This window comes from Macaca thibetana, chromosome 9 (genome assembly GCF_024542745.1).
Source record: "Macaca thibetana thibetana isolate TM-01 chromosome 9, ASM2454274v1, whole genome shotgun sequence".
NCBI lineage: Eukaryota > Metazoa > Chordata > Mammalia > Primates > Cercopithecidae > Macaca > Macaca thibetana.
In genome coordinates, this window is record NC_065586.1 from 21,794,077 (window position 1) to 21,816,697 (window position 22,621).

The window sequence follows — 22,621 nt, forward strand, 5'->3', positions numbered from 1 at the left end:
GAGCAGCTACCAGATGCCTTTGTCACCTATGTTTTCCAATTTTTTTAGCCTTATCTCCCACCCTCTTGGCTCATCCTCCTGGTCCCCCAGATTATTACACCTTAGGATACAGTTCACCAACCTCATGTTGTTTTTCACCCAGCTACAGATACAGACAGCTCTCTTCTAAAGAACAGGGCTCTGTTCCTTATACACAAATATTGCCTGACTATTTTCCTCTTGAGAATCTATCCAGTAGTTATTTCACCAATAAATTCTACCTCAAGTAGATACAGGTGAAAAACATGAAGATTTTCTTATCTACAAAGACATGCTCTAGATAAGCTGTACTTCAAACTAGCTTATGTATTCATTTAACATTAGGTATTCAATGAATTCAAACTCAGAAAATATTGCTTCAGAATCAGATCTCTTTATGTTGGCTGTTTAGCTTCAGATTTGGGCTAACTTTCCAATGAGATAGAGTTTTGGGAAGGTAGTGAGAACAACTATTACATTCTTGACCTGATAAACTATACGGAACATGTCCACATAACTACAATGTGAATATGTTCCACTGGAGCTTTAAAGGTAAAGACCGTGGTATGTATTGGCTTGTCTAATACATTTGACATCACATTTCTATTAGAGACCTGAATGTTAGAACATTCATCTCCCATATTCACTGGATTAGACGTTTTCTCTCTCTAGCTTGGAGAGAAAATTTTTTGATAGCACGTGAGTGAAATGGCTATCTTCAACTCAGATCTACTGGATTCATCTGTTAGAATTCTCTTCCTTCTAAATGTGCAAGCTAACCATTCATGGTTGGCAAGCTAAACATGAATTATTAACAGTCAGGTGACCTCTATGAAGAAGAAACGTATCTTAACTTTTGAAAAACAAAACAAAACAAAACACTCTGAGGCTGGGTGTGGTGGCTCACGCCTGTAATCCTAACACTTTGGAAGGCTGAGGCAGGCAGATCACTTGAGCCCAAGTGTCTGAGACCAGCCTGAGCAACATGGAAAAACCCCATCAGTGCAAAAAAAGTTTTTAAATTAGTTGGGTGTGGTGGCATGCGCCTGTAATTCCAGCTACTTGGGAGGCTGAGGTGGGCGTGTTACTTGAGCCCAGGAAGTTGAGGCTGCAGTGAGCCATGACTGTACCACTGCACTCCAGCCTGGGTGACACAGTGAAACCCTGTCTCCAAAACAACAACAACAACAAAACCTGAAAATAATGTAAGCTTATCAAAATGGAAACAATGCAATGGCATGTCAGCAAAAAACAGCATGTTAGGGAACTCCAAGTTCGTCCCTCCACAGAAACAGTGAAAATAACCTGACAAAAACTGTCAGAATCAACTTTATTTGATCTCTGAAAACCTGTCAAAATTTACAGCAATTAGGCAAGCACTTAAGAAAAAGATGATTCTCACTAAGGGTCTTAACGATGCCAACCTAAGGCCTTGGTTAGGTTCCTGGTGCCAGAGGGATCAGAGTTTACCTTGTTCTCAAAGATCTGTGGTTGTTTTGTTTTAACCTCTCTGTTGGCTTAAACTGTGTAAAGGGCTTGCTTTTATTTTGCCACACTCAGAACTCTGCCAGGGCAGATAAGCCATCTGTTGTAAACATTTAAAGGCAACTTTATTTATTTGTTTTTTATTTTTTGTAGAAATAGGGTTTTGCCATGTTGCCCAGGCTGGTCTCAATCTCCTGAGCTCAAGCAATCCACCTGCCTTGGCCTCCCAAAGTGCTGGGATTAGAGGCAAGAGCCACCGTGCCTGGCCTACAGGCAAATGTATTAGCCAGTGCTGAATGGGGTAAGGGGTAGCAATTGAGGCAAACAATGGATATAATAAATTGTTTCTATAAATACAGAAAAAAGCTTGAAAGGATACAAAAATATTTTTATAGAGCTACATATATGTTTGTGTTTTAAGCTAAGCATTATTACAAAAGAGTCAAAAAGATAAAAAATTAAAAAGTTCATCAAGTAGAAATGTTATATAGTAAGCTATGGTTAATTATCAAAAAGCTTGGGGATGTGAGGCGGATCTGGCTGCGACATCTGTCACCCCACTGATCGCCAGGGTTGATTTGGCTGATCTGGCTGGGTAGGCGGGTGTCCCCTTCTTCCCTCACCACTCCATGTGCATCCCTCCTGAAGCTGCATGCTCAGTCCAAAAGGACAACCATCCCTGATAGAGGAGGACCAGTCTTCAGTCAAGGGTATACAAGTAGCTGCGCTCCCCTGCTAGAATCTCCAAACAAGCTCTCAAAAAGCTTGGGCACACAGACTGAAAAGTGACATGTTCCTTGTGAAAAGTGACATGACATCTAGTCCTATGTATTCCTTGGAAACTAGATGGCCATGTGTGTGCCCAGGACAGAGCACATGCTCAGAAACACTTGAGAAGGCCCTAAGTTCTCGCTTCTGGCTGATCTTCAGGCTCTGCACAAGCAGAAACTGAAGATAAGAAAGATGTAAACTGCCCAACTAAGTATTGAAGGCATGGCCCCAAGATATACACAGTCTACTGGCAAACACTGGAAAAAATATATATATATATATATATATATAAAAATTTATTTATTTATATTTATATAGTCATACACCACATAACAATGTTCCCATCAACAATGAATCACATATATGATGGTGGTCCCATAAGAATACAATACAATGGAGCTAAAAAATTCCTATCTTCTAGTGACATGTTACCCTTCCTAATGTCACAGTGCGATGTATTACTCATGTGTTTATGGGGAGGCTGGTGTAAACAAGCCTACTGTGCTGCCAGTTGTATAAAAGTATAGTATGTACAACTGTGTATTGTACATAATATTTGATGATAATAAACGACTATGTTACAGGGTTATGTATTTACTATACTATTACGGTTATTTCAGAGGGCAATTTTTAAAAAACTATGTAGAAGAAATAAAGTGTAAAACAGCTTCAAGCAGGTCCTTCAGGAGGTATTCCAGAAGGGGCACTGTTATAAAAGATGACAGTTCCAAGCATGTTACTGACCCTGAAGACCTTCCAATTAAATGACATGTGATATTAATGATCATGACCCTGTGTAGACCTAAGCTCATGTGTATTTGTGTCTTGATTTTTAACAAGAAAGCTTAAAAAGTAAAAAAATCAAATAATTTTAAATATAGAAAAAAGCTTATAAGGATACAAAAATTTTTTATACAGGTATATATGAGTTTGTGTTTTAAGCTAAGTGTTATTACAAAAGAGTCAAAAAGTTAAGTTTATAAAGTAGTAATGTTACATAGTAAGGTATGGTTAATTTATCATTGAAGAGCTCACATATTTTTAATAAATTTAGTGTAGTCTAAGTGTACAGTGTTTATACGATGTACAGTAATGTCCTAGGCCTTCACATTCACTTACCACTTACTCAGTGACCCACCCAGAGCAACTTCCACTCCTGCAAGATATATTCATAGTGAATACCCTATACACGTACATTTTTTACCTATTATACTGTATTTTTACTATGTTTAAATATGTTTAGATACACAAATACTTTTGTGTTACAATTGCCTACAGTGTTCAGTACAGTAACATGCTATACAGGTTTGTAGCCTAGGAGCAATAGGCTATACCATATAGCCTAGGTTTGCAGTAGGCTATACCATCTGGATTTGTATAAATACACTGCGATATTCACACAAAGACAAAATTGCCAAGTGATGCATTTCTCAGAATGCATCCTTGTCATTAAGTGATGCATGACTATATATTTCTGGCTCCAACTGTTAAGAAAATAACTGCCAAATCATTAGTTGACCAGAGATTCTAAGCTAACTGAACAGAAATTCTAGTGGCCACACACAGCACAGAATATAAACTTTACAAAAGTGTCTACAAAAGTCACTAGACAAACAACACCAACTACAATAAGCAGCAACAAAAATCTCTAAGAAAGTAGAAAATATCACTGCCACATTATATATCTAAAATGTCTAATACTCAATAAAAAATTATGAGGCATGTAAAGAAACAAGAAAGTATGGTCCTCACACAGAGAAAAAAAATTAATAAGAAATTGTACCTGAGGAAGTCCATATATTGCATTTACTAGGCAAAGACTCTAAATCAATTATTTTAAATATGCTTAAAGAGTATGTACAAAGAACTAAAGGAATGTATGAGAATAATGTCTCACATAATTGAGAATATCAACAAAAATAAACTTTAAAAAAACAAAATAGAAATTCTGGACTAGCAAAATACAATAATTGAAATGAAAATTTTACTAGTTGGGGCTCAACAGCAGGCTTGAGTAGGCAGAAGAAAGAATCAATGAACACTTAGATCAACAGAGATTACCTGATCTGGGGAGCAGAAAGGAAAAAAAATGAATAAAAAGAGCAAAGCCTAAGAGACCTGTGGAACACTATTAAAAGTACCAACAAACACATAAGGGACCTCCAAGAGGGGAGAAGACAGAGAAAAGGAGACAGAAAACATATTTAAAGAAAAAATGACATCTAACTTCAAAAACTGATAAAAGACATACCCCTATATATCTAAGAATCTCAACAAACTCGAAGTAGGAGAAAACTAAAGAGATCCATACCTAGAAACATCATAATCAAACTGTTAAAAGAAAGAGTCCCAAAAGCAGCAACAGAAGCAACTTATCATGTATAAGGGATCCCCAATAATGTTAACAGCTAATTTCTCATCAGCGATTATAGAAGCTAGACGGTAGTAAAGTAACAGGAAAAAAAAAATCTATCAACCAAGAAGTCTATATCCAACAAAACTATCCCTCAAAAACAAAAGAAATTATGATATCCCAGTTAAAAAACTAGAATTCATTGCTAGTAGATATGCTTTATAAGAAATGCTATAAGGAGTCCTTCAAGCTGAAAGAAAAAAAAAAGTAATTCAAATCAGCACAAAGAAATAAAAAACACTGATAAAGATAATGCTGTGGTCTGAATGTTTGCATCCCTCCAAAACTCATGTGTTGAAATCTAATACTCCATGTGATGGCATTAAGAGGTGGGGCCTCTAAGAAGTGATTAGGTCAAATGGGATTAGTGCCCTTGTAAAAGATGTCCCATAGACCTGTGCCTTTTTTGCCCTTCTGCCCTGGGAGGACACACAGAAGGGACTATCTAAGAGGAACGGGCCCTCACCAGACAGTGAATATGTTGGTACCTTGATCTCGGACTTCCCAGCCTTTAGAACTGTGAGCAACAAATTTCTGTTGTTTATAAATTACCCAGCATAAAGCATACTGTTATAGTAGCACAGACTAAAACAGGTAACTACATAGATAAATATAAAAGTCATTATTAATGCATTTTGGTTAGTAACTTCAATTTTACTCTATATGATTTAAAAGACAGTTACATAAAGCAGTAACTACAAATATGTCATAAACAATATAAATCTATGTCTATGGCAGACATTATATACATAAAAATGTAATCTGTGACAATAAACAACATAAGGAATAGGGAATAGTGCTTGTTATACAAGCAACATTTTTTATTTTCTTTTTTCAAATTAATTTTTAATTTTTCCTTTCTGCATCTAACATTCTAACAAAAATTTTTACACGATTGACACTAAATTGGTATTAATCCAAACTGGATTGCTATAAATTAAGATGTTAATTGTAATTCCCATGGCAAAAACTAAGAATATAAAGATCTACAGTAAAAGAAATGAAAAGTGAATAAAATAGCTTTATTTTATTTATTTATTTTCTAGGAAAAAAAACTGAATACAAAAAAAGGCAGTAATGGAGGAACTGGAGAACAAAGAAGACATATAATATATAGAAAACAAATAGCAAAATAGCAAAAGTAAGTCGCTCCTTGTCTGTAATTACCTTAAAATTAAATGAGTTAAATTCTCCAATTAAAATGCAGATATTGGCAGAATGAATTCAAAACAAACATGACTCATCACAGCAAGTCCTCACTTACGGTCATTGATAAGGTTCTTAGATACTGCAACTTTAAGTAAAATGACATACAATGAAAACAATTTTTTTCTTCATGCTATAATGAAACAACATTGAAGGAAATGATGCTATTTAAAGACTTACTGCAAGTGGCAGTTTCTAAGACTCTACTGATGATGGCAAGAGGATTTACTGTACATGGTGTCTATAAGAGACTCACTTTAGAACCAAAATACAAATAGGTCAAAAGTGAATGGATGAAAAAAGATATTCCTTGCAAACAGTAATTAAAAGAGAGGTGGGTGGCTATACCAATATTAGGAAAATCAATTTTAACACAAAAATTGTTACAAAAGACAAAGGACATTATTTAATGACAAAAAGGTCAATCCATCAAGAAGATGTAACAATATAAATAACATAAACATGCACCTAACAGAGCCCCAACATAAATGAAGTAAAGATTTAACAGAACTGAAAGGAGAAATAGACAATTCTACAGAAATGGAAACTGCAATATTCCACTTTTAATAATGACTGGAACAATCAGGAAGAACAGTAAGAAAACAGAAGACTTGAACAATAGTGTAAACCAACTAGACACATCTCACAGACATCTATAGAACATTCCACCCAAAAAGAGAATATACATTTTTCTGAAGTGTATATGGAACATTAGCCAAGATATACTGTATTTTAGGCTATTAAACAGGTCTCAATATATTTAAAAAGACTGAAATCATACCATGTACCTTCTCCAACCGTAACGAAATAAAATCAGAAATCAATGACAAAAGGAAATTTGAAAAATTCACATGAATGTGGAAATTAAACAACACATTTTTTTTTTTTTTTTAGAGGGAGTCTCGCGCTGTCGCCCAGGCTGGAGTGCTGTGGCCGGATCTCAGCTCACTGCAAGCTCCGCCTCCCGGGTTCACGCCATTCTCCTGCCTCAGCCTCCCGAGTAGCTGGGACTACAGGCGCCCGCCACCTCACCCGGCTATTATTTTGTATTTTTTAGTAGAGACGGGGTTTCACTGTGTTCGCCAGGATGGTCTCGATCTCGTGACCTCGTGATCTGCCCGTCTCGGCCTCCCAAAGTGCTGGGATTACAGGCTTGAGCCACCGCGCCCGGCCTTAAACAACACATTTTTAAACAATTAATCAAAAAGGAAATTAGAAAATACTGTGATATGAATGAATGTGCCATTATGTTGTCTCTAAATGACTGTGAATGTGTTAGAAGACCATCCTCAGTAGCAGGAGAGAAGCCTATGCTCTTTTTAAAAGAATAAAACTGAAAAGCTCTTTCTTCCTTTATGTTTAGAATGTTTGAGACTAAAATAGGAAAGGCCGTAAAATATCAGGGTTTTATTAGTTGTTAGATATTTCTGTTTGGATTCATTCCTTCTGGAAGATTTTAATTCATTAATGTTAATAGTTAATCGTAACTATTTTTTCTAATTAAAACCAACTGAGGATTAAGCAAGAATAAAATTAAATCACGATATTTAATTTTTAAAGTAAAAAAATCACAGGAGAAGGATATGAATGAAAATGAAAACATACCATGCCAAAACATAGGATGTGGTAAAAGCAGTGCTCAGAAGAAAATTTAGAGTTATAAACACACGTGAAAAAAAAAAAAAGAAGAAGAAGAAAAATCTCAACCTAACTTTCTACCTTCCATGGTCACTATCCTAAGTTTTGCTGCGTAACAGCACTGAAAAATCTGCCTTAGGTGACTCAAGGGAAACTTACTATTTTACTTTTTATCAGGGATTGGCAAACTGTTTCTGTAAACGGACAGATAGTAAATATTTTAGGCTCTGTGGGTCAAACAGTCTTCATTACAACTATTAAATCCTGCCATTGTAGTAAGAAAGCAGCCACAGACAATACATAAATAAATGGGTATGGTGGTGTTCCAATAAAACTTTATTACAAAATCAGGTAGTGGCTGCTTTTGGCCCAAGTACTGTAGTTTGCTGACCCTGATTTTAATCAATGGATTGACAATAATCTAAAACTCATTCTATTTATACAGTGTCTCCACAAATGTGATACCCACATTTTTAAGTGTGCCAAGTAGTAGAAAAATACTTGGCTAGTTAACCAAAACCAAAACCAAAAGATCTTATCCAGGATCTGACCAAAGGAAACTCCGTTTTTCTGTTTGTTTTGTTTGAGACGGAGTCTCACTCTGTTGCCAGGCTGGAGTGCAGTGGTGTGACCTCGGCTCACTGCAACCTCTGCCTCCCAGATTCAAGAGATTCTCCTGCCTCAGCCTCCCCAGTAGCTGGGACGACAGGCACACACCACCACACTCAGCTAATTTTTGTATTTTTAGTAGAGACAGGGTTTCACCATGTTGGCCAGGATGGTCTCGATCTCTTGACCTTGTGATCCGCCTGCCTCGGCCTCCTAAAGTGCAGGGATTACAGGTGTGAGCCACTGCTCTCGGCCCGCTCAAAGTAAACTCTTCTTAATGAAACTTCTACTCCCTTGAAAAAGACTCAGGAGTATTAAATTGAAGGGAAGATCATCTATTTGGCTATCAGATTCACTGAGGAAGGAAGACAACATTCATCCAAATTATATTTAGGAACTTCAAACTCTAATTGACACCTGGGACCCTTAATTTGTACAGTGTTATTAATCAAGACCAACTGCCTCAAAGTTAATACAGTCAATGCACTGCATGACATTTTGGTCAATGATGGCCTGCATATATGATAGTGGTTCCTGTAAAATTATAATGGAGCTGACCTATATAGGAGTACCATTTTAAATCTTTTTACTATACTTTTACTATACCATTTCTATGTTTAGATACATAAATACCATTGTGTTACAAATGCCTGCAGTATTTAGTAACATGTTGTACAAGTCTGTAGCCTAGGAACAATAGTCTATACCATGTTGCCTAGGTGTATGGTAGGCTACACCATCTAGTTTTGTAAAAGTGCACTCTATGATGCTGGAACAACGACAAAATTGCCTAACGATGCATTTCTCAAAATGCATCCCCATCATTAAGCAATGCTTGACTGTAATTCCATGTCATATTTCTCACTGGGTCTTTGGGTCATTTTCGTATCTGATTTATCGATTAAAAGCTCAAGCTAAACTCTCACTAATGACTTTGCCCTCTTTACTCTGACCTTCACATATAAATTTAGCAGTCAACACAGCTTTCTCACCCCATGCCAAACCTCTCAAAAAAAAAAAAAGCAACAAAAAAAACCAAAACAAACATATGTGTCTGTACACAACTGCAGTCATCACTAGAAGAACTAAATAATAGGGACATGTAAAGGAAGTTGTCTCTGGTGAGTGGATCAGAAGGCTAAGGCAGGAAACTTGGATTCATCGCAGTATCTTCAGGATTGTAAGATTTTACACCAGATGCATATAAAATTTAAAATAAATTGAAAAAAGAAAATGCTTTAGAAATAAGTTTCAAAATAAAAACTATTTTTCATGGCAAAAATAATAAATACAATAATATAGTTTATTTCATTATAATTTTTTTTTTTTTTTTTTTGAGACGGAGTCTCGCTCTGTCGCCCAGGCTGGAGTGCAGTGGCCGGATCTCAGCTCACTGCAAGCTCCGCCTCCCAGGTTTATGCCATTCTTCTGCCTCAGCCTCCCGAGTAGCTGGGACTACAGGCGCCCGCCACCTCGCCCGGCTAGTTTTTTGTATTTTTTAGTAGAGATGGGGTTTCACCGTGCTAGCCAGGATGGTCTCGATCTCCTGACCTCGTGATCCGCCTGTCTCGGCCTCCCAAAGTGCTGGGATTACAGGCGTGAGCCACCGCGCCCGGCCTATTTCATTATAAATTTTAAGTCTGGGCTTCTATGGCCAATATCCTACAAAAGAAGTAGGGGGAGGCTTTGGGTTTCTCCATAATAGATCACTGTTAAAGTCAACCTTCTTTGGAGAGATGTATTAAAATTTATGTAAGATTATAACTTTAACTGACTTCCTTAGCCTTAAACTATATACAGTAACCAGTGATAGGTTAATCTATACCAAATCCTGGCTACTGATAAAGAACATTTATTATTCTTTGAGAGTCAAGGTCAATAAGAATGATTTCTTGACAAATAAGAAAACAATTTCGAGCACAGTAGAAGAATGTATTCTGCTCCTTTATTTTAGGAATACATTCTGTCCCCTATATTAAACTAGTATCTAAATAAATTGAGATTAATAACACATTTATTTGAGTTGGATACACCTCTGTCCTCTCCATAAGATTAAAAAGGTAAGCGTTCTCCAAAATATAGATAAACAAAAGACGGCCGCTTCAAGAGACAGCTGCTTCTGATATCTAATTACTGGGGGAATTAAGTTGGCAGGAACATCAGACCAACTATTCACAAAACAAAATAATCATTTCTATAATCTGGTAACTAGATCTTAGACTAAATCTTGCCACTGATTTATCTTGAAAAGGAGGTCCCTTTAACAAGTCAATAGCCGGGGGAGAAAGAGAGGGAGGAAAGACAGTTTTATAATAAAGAGATTTAAGAAACAGAACAAATGTAATGTATGTAACTTGTTTGGCCCCTGATTCAAATTAAACCAGAGTAAAAAGGCAGTTTTGGGACAACTAGGAACATCTGAATAAAGACTGCTACTAGATGCTATTAAGGAATTATTCATTATATTGGATGGGATAATAGTATCCTGGGTATTTAGTATCTCTTTATCTAAAGAGATGCAGAGTGAAGCACTCAGGAATAAAATGTCGTAATGTCTGATATTCATTTTAAAATACTTCAGAAAAAAAGGATAATATAGGAAAATGATAATTATCAAATGGGTGATGATTAAATACAGAATTCATTAAACTATTCTCTCTACTACTGTTTATAAGTTTTTCATAATTAAAAAAAGCATAGTGAACAATAAATACAAAAGTATGATTGGTATATGTAATATACATATCTGTAAGTGTTCTTAAAACAGAAGAAATATGCCATAAGAGACAACCTAATAGTGGCCTAGAATTTTCAAAAAAGAAAAAAATAAGAGGAAGTCAACCAAGAAGGGTAAGTGGTAAAGTAAAAGCTGTTATTTGATTTTATTAGTAGAAAAGTATAGGTTTTATTATCATCTTTAAGGATGAGAAGGTAACCACTATGTAACAGAAAAGCTTATAAAAATTTCCAAATTAATAGAAATTTTACTAAGCCAACAAAAGAAAACTTAAAAAAGTATAACAAATACTACAGACAAGAGAGGAAAAACAAAATTAAGCATTTGTTTCTCATTAACACATACAAACATATACTGAGTTCCCTTATCAAAATACAACTGTGAAACAAAACTAACTAACTTTGAAACAAAACCGAAAAGGCAGAAAACGGAGATGAAGAAAAACAGACGCAAACAAAAGAAAAGCAATAGTGTTGATATTAATAGTGGAAAATGGGAATTCAGGGTCAAAAGCAAGTAATAAGACAAAGAGTGGTAATAAGTAATGATAAAAGGTCTAATCCATTGAAAAGTTAAAACAGTCATAAACCTTTATTTTCTAAACACTCCAAATTCATTCACATAACAGCAAAACTCCTAAATATAAAAACTTGATAAAAACAATCACAGCAGAATATTTTAATATACCTCTACCAGAGTACGACATAGTAAGTAAACAAAAAATAAGCAAAATTATACAGAATTTGAATAATTTTTAAAACACTTTGAGATGTTTATGTTTACAAATATAAGATATATAAGATAAATATAAGTGGTCGGGCACGGTGGCTCACACCTGTAATCCCAGCACTTTGGGAGGCTGAGGTGGGCGGATCATGAGGTCAGGAGATCGAGACCATCCTGGCTAAAAGAGTGAAACCCCGTCTCTACTAAAAATACAAAAAATTAGCCGGGCGTGGCAGCATGCGCCTGTAGTCCCAGCTACTCGGGAGGCTGAGGCAGGAGAATGGTGTGAACCCGGGAGGTGGAGCTTGTAGTGAGCCGAGATGGCGCCACCTGCACTCCAGCCTGGGTGACAGAGCGAGACTCCGTCTCAAAAAATAAAATAAAATAAAATAAAGATAAATATAAGCATACAAATATAAATATTGCCAGCAGTTAATACCAAGCCTATATTCACGGTTCATTAGAAAAATGAGTAATAAGTCTGGTCACAAAGGAAGCCTTAATTCTAAAACTTAGAGATAGTACAGACTACATTTAAAAATAATAATCAAATAAAATAACCATCAGAGACCAAGATGATTTTTAAAAACCCCAGCAACTTAAAGTTAAAAAAAATTTTTTTTTTCAAGACAGAAATAAAAGTTTAAATTACAAATAGCCTAGAAATTAATGAAAGGGAAAATATTTTACATCAAAATCTATGAGAAATGAAATTCTACACAGAGGAAAATTTATGCAGCTTTATATGCTATTATTAACAAGACAAACTAAAAATGAATGAACCAAGTGCCCAGGCCAAGAAAGCAGAAAAAGAACAATTAAAATACACCAAAACAAAGTAGGAAGAAGAAACAGGTAAACATAATTGCAGAAATTAATAAAACAGAAAAGGGAAAAAAGCTAGTTCTTTTGAAATGCAAGCAAAATAGATTAATTCCCTAGCAAACATAATTAAAATAAATATACCAAACAGAGCGTGCCTCAACAGCTACTTAAACCTCAGCTTTCTTATCTGGAAAATGGTCACATATTTGCTTTACCTTCCTTCCTTCCCTCTTCTTCTGCCTACCGTACCTTCCAATAGCAATGTCAAATGAGCTCATCTGAAAGCTCAGCCTAGTTGGTTCTAAATGTGACATAGGGAACATTACAATCTGTCATTCACCTAATACTGTTGTGTATTTATTTCCTTTCAGACACAGACTGATCCCTAATCCCAGAGCTCCAGTTGCCTTTACAGGGCTTTTTTCTGCTGTGGTTCCTGCCAGACAATCTTGTTCTTGGCTGTCTCCTTTCCAAACACAATAGCCCTATCCTTGAAAGTCAACCCAGAGCATAGTTCCCCTGCCCACAGCAGGATCTCTTAAACACTTCAGTGACTGCTATTGCTAAACTGACTAGTCCAATTTCCCAATGTTGGTTTCAAATCCATGCCACGCCAGCAAAAAAAAAAAAAAAAAAAAGGATAGGCACCCATGTCTGTAAAGGGAAAAGCAAAAGCAGCAGAAGCATGGCCTCTATCTCATTTCCACCTTCTAAAACATACACGAGTACATCTCATGGGCCAAATCTACCTTATATTCAGAATACTTGCTGCAAGTGGATCTGGGAAACATAGCTTTCAACACTAGGCAAAATAGGAAAGGACACTGGCATGGAAAAATAAATGTTGAAACCAATCCATTGTTTTCATCACATAAAGTTTTTTTTTTTTCATATTATCCTCCAATTTTAATAAGCAAATTTTTCCAGCATGTAAAAACACTGATAAATTCTCAAAATAAAACTGCAAACCAGTAAATGTAATAGAATGATACTGGATGCTTTTCTTTACATCTCTGAAATTAATTCACCTTTTAAGGATGTATCCTTATCTCCATATAAATAGACATGTAATATTCCATTCCATATTTACTTTCTCTTCAAAGATTGTCAGGGAAATTTTCTAAGTTTTTCATAGTATGGTTTGTAAATCCCTTGAAGACAGACCAACTCTTTCCATTTTATATATTGTTTTAAGTTCCCACTGCAGCTGCAGTGGCTAACTGATCATGGCAGTTTCCTGGTCCCAGTGACTTCCTGATTGTAGCAATCACAGCATGGCATAGGTAAGAGAGATTAGATAAGTCTAGGAAAATCACAGGGGAGAGAGAATTAAAATACTGTGCAAGAGGGGAAGTTAATTTGTCTTGGATAATCTGCAAAGGAGACAGAATCAAGAGTCTGTAAAAAAAAAAAAAGTCAAATCATGTTGTGCACCTTAATATATACTATTTTTGTCAATTATACCTCAATAAAACTGGAAAATAAAAATAAACAGGAAAGAGAAAAAATGTTATGAGAACTTTTGATGAATTAGATTGGGAGTAAGGCTGTATATGATAGATAACTTGTGGGTATCAGACTTGCATAAGCAAGGATACTGATAACATCTGCAGAAATAGGAAAACACTGGAAGAACATCTGTAGGCTAGAGAAGACAATGAGCTTGCCAAGTAGGAGGTGTTTTTGAAATAGTCAAGTGGAACTGCCAGTTAAGCATCTGGTTACATAGGTCTGAAACTCAAAGTAGTAGTTTGTATTAGACATATATAAATGTAGAAGCCATTGGTATATGAAGAAAAGTCAAATAGGTATGAAAGAGATTGCTTAAAGAAAAACAGAAGAGTGGTAATACATGAAGGCTTAAATGAGCTTTGAAGAATGTCAGCATTGTCAGTACTGCTGATGTCAGGTATAATGAACACTAAAAGTTATCAACTGGACGAGCTATTATGAAAATCCCTGGTAACCTTGGGAACAGCTGTTTTGTTAGAGTAATGGGTACAGATACCTAAGAAAAGTGGTGTAAAATGAAGGTAAATTTTCAAGAAATTTGGCTGTTGAATGGAAAAAGATATGTGGCTGGGAGAGAATTTCTTGTCTTTTTAAAGAAACGTATCTACATAAATACTTATGATAAAGATGTAATTGAGAGAGGACTTTAAATATAGGTGACAGATAGCAGCACTGACAGTATGTTTCCAGAGCAGGAAGGGGTATAGTAAGGGACAGAATCCAAAATATGGGAGACAAGGTGGCATTCAAAGAGGGGACACCATTAGCAGGAAGAAGGAGAGGATACATGTAGGTCTAAGTCTATGGGTTGGTTGTAAGATGAAAGTATTTGAGTATAAATAGTATAGATTCTGGCCATATATAAAATGTCACGGCCAATAAAAGTTGAGAGGGGAATTCTTTGAATTAACAGGCATGAGGGTGCAAGTTGATAGTAAGAGAGATCTTTTACATCCTTCATCAGAGGTGTCTGAAAGGTCGCAGTAAGAGAAAAATGGACATGTAGATGACATGGAGATAGGACTGGTAAGATAGTCTGTACAATTTTGCCCAGCTGTTCTTTAAAAGAAGATCTATAGTGATTAATTCTACATTTAACTTAACCCTTTCTCTCCAAATTAGTGTTTCTTCATATTTCCAACTTTATACAAAATAACTGATAATTTAGTAATTTGAGAAGTGATAAATGCAAAATCAAAATCATACTAATCGCTGAATAAAATAATTCAAATTCCTTTCTTTTCCTCTTTTTATTTTTGCTCTGTCACCCAGGCTGGAGTGCAGTGGTGCAATCTCAGTTCACTGCAATCTCCATCTCCCGGGTTCAAGCGATTCTCCTTCCTCAGCCTCTTGAGTAGATAGGACTACAGGTACGTGCCACCACACCTGGCTAATTTTTTGTATTTTTAGTAGAGATAGGGTTTCATTGTGTTAGCCAGGATGGTCTCAATCTCCTGACCTCATGATCTGCCTGCCTCTGCCTCCCAAAGTGCTGATACACATGGAAATATTTTATAATCTATATATTTTATATCCAAACAGCCATTAAATATATTAAAAGTACTCAATTTCCATAATTACAGAAAAAAAGCAAATTAAAGTCAAAGTGAGATACCACTACATACCTACCAGAATGGCCAAAATAAAAATGTATCTTTATAAATATTTTATTTTTATAAAAAAGATAATTAGTCCCAAATGTGAAGGCTGTGGAGCAACCACAACACCAACGCACTGCTGGAAGGAGGATAAACTACTATAACCATTTGAAAATGGTTTGGCAGTATCTACTAAAGCTGAACATACACAAACCCAGCAATGATACAGTAATTTCATTCCCAAGTATATATGCAACAGAAAAGGACATATAAACTCATTAAAAGATATGTACAAGGATGTTCACAGAAACATTGTTCATAACAGTCCCAAATTAGAAACAACCTAAATATCCATCAAAAGTAGAATCTATCAATAAAATGGGATCCTGCTATGGTTTGAATGTGTCCCCCTGAAAGCATGTGTTGGAAACTTAATCCCCAAGCCAACAATGTTTGGAGGAGTGACCTAATGGGAGGTGTTTAGGTCATGAGGGCTCCCCCTCATGAATGGATTAATGGCATAAAAGGACTTGAGGTTGCCAGTTCCATCTCTTGCTCTCTCTCATGCCATGGGATGATGCAGCATGAAGGCCCTCACCAGATGCTGTCACCTTGATATTGGACTTTCCAGCTCCAGAACTGTGAGAAAGAAGTGTATTTTCTTCACAAAGTATCCAGTCTGTCGTATTCTGTCACAGTGAAACAAACTTTCATGTGCATGATGTGCAAAATGTCACGTTGATGTCATGTGCAAAATGTCCTGTGCATGACATTGAGAAGCAGAAGCCAATTTAAGAAGCAAATTAGCAAGTAATTTAAAAAATCAGTATCAGAATACACATAGCTGACCCTTGAACACCAGGAGTTTGATCTGTGAGGGTCCACTTATATTCAGATTTTTTTCAATAAAAGTTATACAAGCATGCCTGCCTCTCCTGACTCCTCTTTCACTTCCTCCACCTCTTCTGCCTCTGCCATCCTTGAGGCAGCAACACTAGCCCGTCCTCTCAGCCTACTCAATGAGAAGATGCAAAGATGAAGACCTTCATGATGATTCACTTCCACTTAATGAACAGTAAGTATATTTTCTCCTATGATTTTCTTAATAACATTTTCTTTATTGTAAGAATACAGTATATGATACATATAACGTGTAATTGTTTGTTAGTGGTAGGCTACTAGTAGTTACGTTTTGGCAGAGACAAAAACTATTCATGGATTTTCCACTGTGCTGGAGGATCGGCACCCCTAACCCCTCTGTTGTTCAAGAGTCAGCTAAAATTTGATACTGCATATCTTTTCGATGAAGCTTAGCAGCTCCAGAGGCCAGGAATTGTATACAACTTTTGTTTCTACAGACAAATTTTATTATGCAATAGATGCTTATTATTTCCTGATCATTATCCTTTAGGAAGTGTTTCATAGTTCTTATCTCCGAAAATAATTGAAATATTTTATTACATTTGACTTTTGACCAAAATTGTAGTCAAATTATTTGTAATAATTTATCATTCAACGTTTGCAGAAATGACAAAGCAGCAAGGCAAATACATAGTTTGATTTCTCAGATCTCTCTCTCATGTCATGATTCAAACATATGGGATATAATAAAAGTATTAATACTAACCAGTCCTTATTTCCTTCCTTGCTTTTTGTTTTTGTTTTTGTTTTTGTTTTTTTAGATGAAGTTTCACTCTGTTGCCGAGGCTGGAGTGCAGTGGCATGATCTTGGCTCACTGCAATATCCACCTCCCGGGTTTAAGTGACTCTCCTGCCTCAGCCTCCCAAGTAGCTGGGATTACAGGCATGAGCCACCATGCCTGGCCCAACTTGCAGTCTTGAATGTTAAAGTATCTATCAAATATGAATATTTGAACTTCTGCATATTTACTACTTGCAAGAATGACAGAAATCATTGCACAAAATAATTCTAGGAGCAAAGTAAATAAAATGTTGAATCTAAGAAGTACTTAGATATAATATCATAAAAATCTTCAAGTCAGTATTACTGAAATTAATGTGGAAATTTCTAATTCCAGGCAGTGTGTTTGGTGACCTGTAGTATATAGCACAGGCTCCCTTGGCCGAGCTTTTGCTTTCTGAGGTTTCAGTTACCCATGGTCAACTGTAGTCTGAAAATATTAAGACATTTGAAGATGAGAGATCATATTCACATAACTTTTATTATAGTATATTGTTGTAACTGTTCTATTTTATTATTATTCCTGTTAATTGTATTGTGCCTAATTTATAAATTGAACTTTATCATAAGATATTAATACATAGGAAAAAACATAGTTTCAGGCACCCATTGGGATTTTGGAACATATCCCCTACAGATAACGGGAGACTACTGGATATTAGGAACCCAGTTAAGGTTCAGAAAGAGCTTGGGACAAGTTAAAAGCACCTCTTTTTAAAAATGTTTGCCACTTATCTCAGTTTCATGCTTCACTCCCTCCCAATTGGAGAATTTCTAGGATAGAGATGCTAGTAAAACTCATTTAATTAATTCAGAAGAGTAGCCAAATTGTATCTGTCTCAGCATGAAGTCAGACCTTATCAGTTACAGTGGAGGCAATATTTTTAAACTTTCGCTCATCTTCAGTAGTTAAAAGTTTAAAAATCTGTACGTATATTTCGGTTAAGTGTTTTCCGACTACTGCAAAACAAACAAATGAAAACAGGAAAAAAAGGAAGATTCCAGGAAGGGACATGAAATAACTGTACCTAACCAGTTTTAAAATGAGGGTTCAATTTGCTTCCTTCACATTACATATTATGAGAACCAGAAATAAATTGCTGAAATAATTTTCAGATATATTTGAGTATAGTTTATTGTTCTCTGCTTTTAACCAATTGGATGATTTTGAATCATTTCCAGAATTAAAGAGTTATATCCTAGTCTATTTTGAAGTATCCATGCTTCAATAAGTGATTGCTCCCTTGCCCTTCTCCCTCCCCCCCCCTTCTTTTTTTTAAAAAAAAAAAAAGGAGTCTCTCGCTTTGTTGCCCAGGCTGGAGTGCAGTGGCGGGATCTTGGCTCACTGTAACCTCCACCCCCAGAGTTCAAGTGATTCCTGCATTTCAGCCTCCCAAGTAGCTGGGATTACAGGCACCTGCCACCATGCCTGCCTAATTTTTGTATTTTTAGTAGAGACAGAGTTTCCCCATGTTGCCCAGGCTGGTTTTGAACTCTTGACCTCAAGTGATCTGCCCGCCTTGGCCTCCCAAAATTTTGGGATTACAGACGTGAGCCACTGCGCCCGGCCAATAAGCGATTGCCTTTTATTGACAAACTAAGTAAATCAGTCCTCAAAACCTTTGGAGTTAACTTGGTAACTGGGAGAGTTAAGGAGGACTGCCATTTTATGGAATATAATCACAGTACACTTTTAATCTAGTTGTGTATTTACTGGTGTGTCATTTTGCATGATGACTAGTGTTTAGAACTGGGTTGATTTCATTCAAATTTGCTTTAGTTTTTGCTTAAATGAGTGTCCTGTACTACAAATGTTCTTAGTCCAATTTTCCATGTCATATAATTTTCTCCTGTGGTAGTCTACAAATGCAAAAATATGTAGTCATCCACAGAATTTTTGTTTTTTTTCTTTTTGAGACAGGGTCTCACTCTGTTGCCCAGGCTGGAGTGCAGTGGCGCAGTCCGCCTCACTTTATTGTGCTTTAGTACATGTTGCGGCTATTGCATTTTTTTTTTAACAAATTGAACGTTTGTGGCAATCCTGAGTCAATCAAGTGTATGGGTGCCATTTTTCCAACAGCATGTACTCCCTTCCTGTTTCTGTATCACATTTTGGTAACTCTCGCAACATTTCAAACATTTTCATTATTATTACATCTGTTATAGTGACCTATGACCAGTGATCTTTGATATTACCACTGTAATTATTTTGGGGAGTCACGAACCATGCCTATATAAACTGGTAAATTTAATCAATAAATATTGTATGTGTTCTGACTGATCCAACGACCAGCTGTACCTCCATCTCTCTCTTTCTCTTTGGGCCTCCCTACTCTCCAAGACTCAACAATATTGAAATTTGGCCAATTAATAATCCTACAGTGATCTCTAAATATTCAAGTGAATGGAAGAGTCACATATCTCATACTTTAAGTCAAAAACTAGAAATGATTAAGTTTAGTGAGGAAGGCATGTTGAAAGCCAGGAGAGGCCAACAGCTAGGCCTCTTGCACCAAACAGGCAAGTATGAACATAAAGGAAAAGTTCTTGAAGGAAATTAAATGCTACTCCAGTGAACACATGAATGATAAGAAAGTGAAAAAGCCTTAACGCTTATATGGAGAAAGTGTGAGTGGTGTGGATAGAAGATAAAACCAACCACAACATTCCCTTGAGCCAGAGCCTAATCCAGGGCAAGGTTCTAACTCTCTTCATTTCTGAGAAGGCCAGGAGGTGTGAGGAAGCTGCAGAAGAAAAGTTGGAAGCTAGCAGAAGTTGGATCACGAGGCTTAAGGAAAGCAGCTGTCTCCACAACATAAAAGTGCAAGATGCAGCAGAAAGTTCTCGTAGAGAAGCTGCAGAAATGCTTCAATTCAGACTTGGCACTACTGCCAGAAAGATGAAAAAAGTAATCTAGACAGCCAGGCGCCGTGGCACTTTGGGAGGCCAAGGTGGGTGGATCACAAGGTCAGAAGTTTGAGACCAGCCTGATCAGCATGGTGAAACCAGGTCTCTATTAAAAAGGTAAAACTGAGCAGGGTGTGTTGGTACGCACCTGTAATCCCAGCTTCTCAGGAGGCTGAGGCAGGAGAATCGCTTGAATCTAGGAGGCGGAGGTTGCAGTGAGCTGAGATTGTGCCACTGCACTCCAGCCTAGGTGACAGAGAGAGATCCATCTCAAAAAAAAAAAAAGAAAAAAGAAAAAAAAGGAAAAAAGTAATCTAGACAAGCCTAAAATACGACAGATGACACTACACAATGCCAATATACTGGTTAAAAAAGCAGAAAACGTAATCTGGCAACCTAAATGATTGTAAAATAGAGAAATGTTTCCCCTACCAAATTAAAGACAGTTTAAACTGTTTCTACAGCAAATGACAACTTTGTGCTTTATTCGTTTTCCCTTAAAAAAAAAGGTTTAACAATGTAAAATTAACTTGATATAGAAACCATTCCTTCGGTGGCTCAAGCCTGTAATCCCAGCACTTTGGGAGGCCGAGACGGGCGGATCACGAGGTCAGGAGATCGAGACCATCCTGGCTAACACGGTGAAACCCCGTCTCTACTAAAAAATACAAAAAAAAACTAGCCGGGCGAGGTGGCGGGCGCCTGTAGTCCCGGCTACTCGGGAGGCTGAGGCAGGAGAATGGCGGGAACCCGGGAGGCGGAGCTTGCAGTGAGCTGAGATCCGGCCACAGCACTCCAGCCTGGGGGACAGAGCGAGACTCCGTCTCAAAAAAAAAAAAAAAAAGAAACCATTCCTTCATAGTGCAAGTGGTTCACAGAAACTATCAGTTTCCCTTTGTCCAGAAAGACTCCTCAAGTTACAAATTAAGTCCAAACTTACCCATAACTATTTTAAATAAATTTATTTCATTAGTAACTACTACTACAAGGTAACCACTAATAAATATTTGTAGTGGCATAATAGTTCCTTAATGTGGAGTTTTCCTACCCCTGAGAAACAGGCCATACTTTGCAAGTTCACTTTGTTACACAATTAAAAGCTAATTTAATGCAATTATATATGTTTAGAAAGTATTAATAATAAAAGAACGCTTGAACATTTATGTGACGTTCTTGAAATGTGTCCTTTTGTTACTAAAGTGTCCTTTTGTTACTAAAGTCCAAAAAATTTAATTAGATAAGGAACAAATAAAGCAACGCATGCCTTTCTGGGAGACTGTTACTACGGAGGTGATTAGCAAGCAAATTATGCTGCAACTTTAGCTGACTATACATCCTGAAATGAATTTATACCATATTTGCTTAGCCAAATAAAAAATCAACTGTTACCATTATTGTTGAGTGTAATCATAAAAAATTACTGGCAACTACTGTTTTAGTAAGGTTTTTGTCTCAATAGAGAATAAAACATTCATTCATGAAACTGAAAATAAGTAAAACCCCCAAATAGTACTTTTCAGGTTTCTCTTATAATTTTTCAGTTACACTTTTTTTCATCATAAAACAATTATTATCTCATGTCAATTTCAAACCAAAGATTACCCAAGGTTTCCCTCTAATATTTTGAGTGCATAAAAACGGACAACTTAAAGCAATAGCTGTTTTTTTCTTCACTGAATGCTTTATGAGACCTCAAAATTAACCTAAGTAATTGCATACTAGTAGAAAAGTAAGAAAACTTACTCTTCTTTTTGTTTTTTTTTTAAAGATAGGGTCAGGCAGGTGTGGTGGCTCATGCCTCTAATCCCATCACTTTGGGAGGCTGAGGCGGGCAGATCACCTGGGGTCAGGAGTTCGTGACTAGCCTAGCCAACATGGTGAAAACCCATTTCTACTAAAAAAATACAAAAATTATCCAGGCATGGTGGCATGCGCCTGTAATTCCAGTTACTCGGTAGGCTGAGGTGGGAGAATCACTTGAAACCAAGAAGCAGAGCTTGCAGTGAGGTGACACTGCGCCACTGCACTCCAGCCTGGGTGACAGAGCAAGACTCCGTGTCAATCAATCAATCAATCAATAATAAATACAGGGTCACGACATATTGCCCAGGCTGGTTTCAAGCAATCCTCCCACCTCAGGCTCCTGAGAAGGCCAGCTAGAAAACTTACTATTCTTTTTGAAATTTCACCATACAGGGTCATTCTCAGAAAACTTGTTGTTCTTGTTTCAAGTTTTCTTATTATTCAAGAAGGAGACACTAAAATCAACAGTGCAATGAGAACATTAACATCCTATTTCTACTAATAAAAATGACAACTTCCCTTCAATATATAGTGATAATAGACTCTGATTGTAAAAGGAAAACATTAGTGATGAAAGAATATTTACTAAAGAACATACATATTCTTTAAAAAATTATTTTACATTAAAATTCCTAATGTTTTAAATTTTTTTAGTTGGGCAACTGAGTTGG

At 36.5% G+C, this 22,621-nt stretch overlaps 2 protein-coding genes across 3 annotated transcripts in view; one reads left to right on the plus strand and one right to left on the minus strand.

Annotated features, from left to right (window-relative positions):
* The window catches only part of DNAJC1 (DnaJ heat shock protein family (Hsp40) member C1), a 248,270-nt gene that overhangs the window by 175,019 nt on the left and 50,630 nt on the right, over positions 1–22,621 (minus strand). The gene's annotated exons all lie outside the window — the stretch shown is intronic.
* COMMD3 (COMM domain containing 3) overlaps positions 1–22,621 on the plus strand; it is a 459,390-nt gene that overhangs the window by 79,343 nt on the left and 357,426 nt on the right. The window contains exon 1 of one of the 2 annotated variants that reach the window (XM_050804077.1): positions 10,276–10,279. The exons of the other annotated variant lie outside the window; for it this stretch is intronic. The gene's annotated coding sequence lies outside the window, so the exon portion shown is untranslated. Of the gene's footprint in view, positions 1–10,275; positions 10,280–22,621 lie in introns of those variants that run through there. 2 annotated transcript variants of the gene reach the window in all.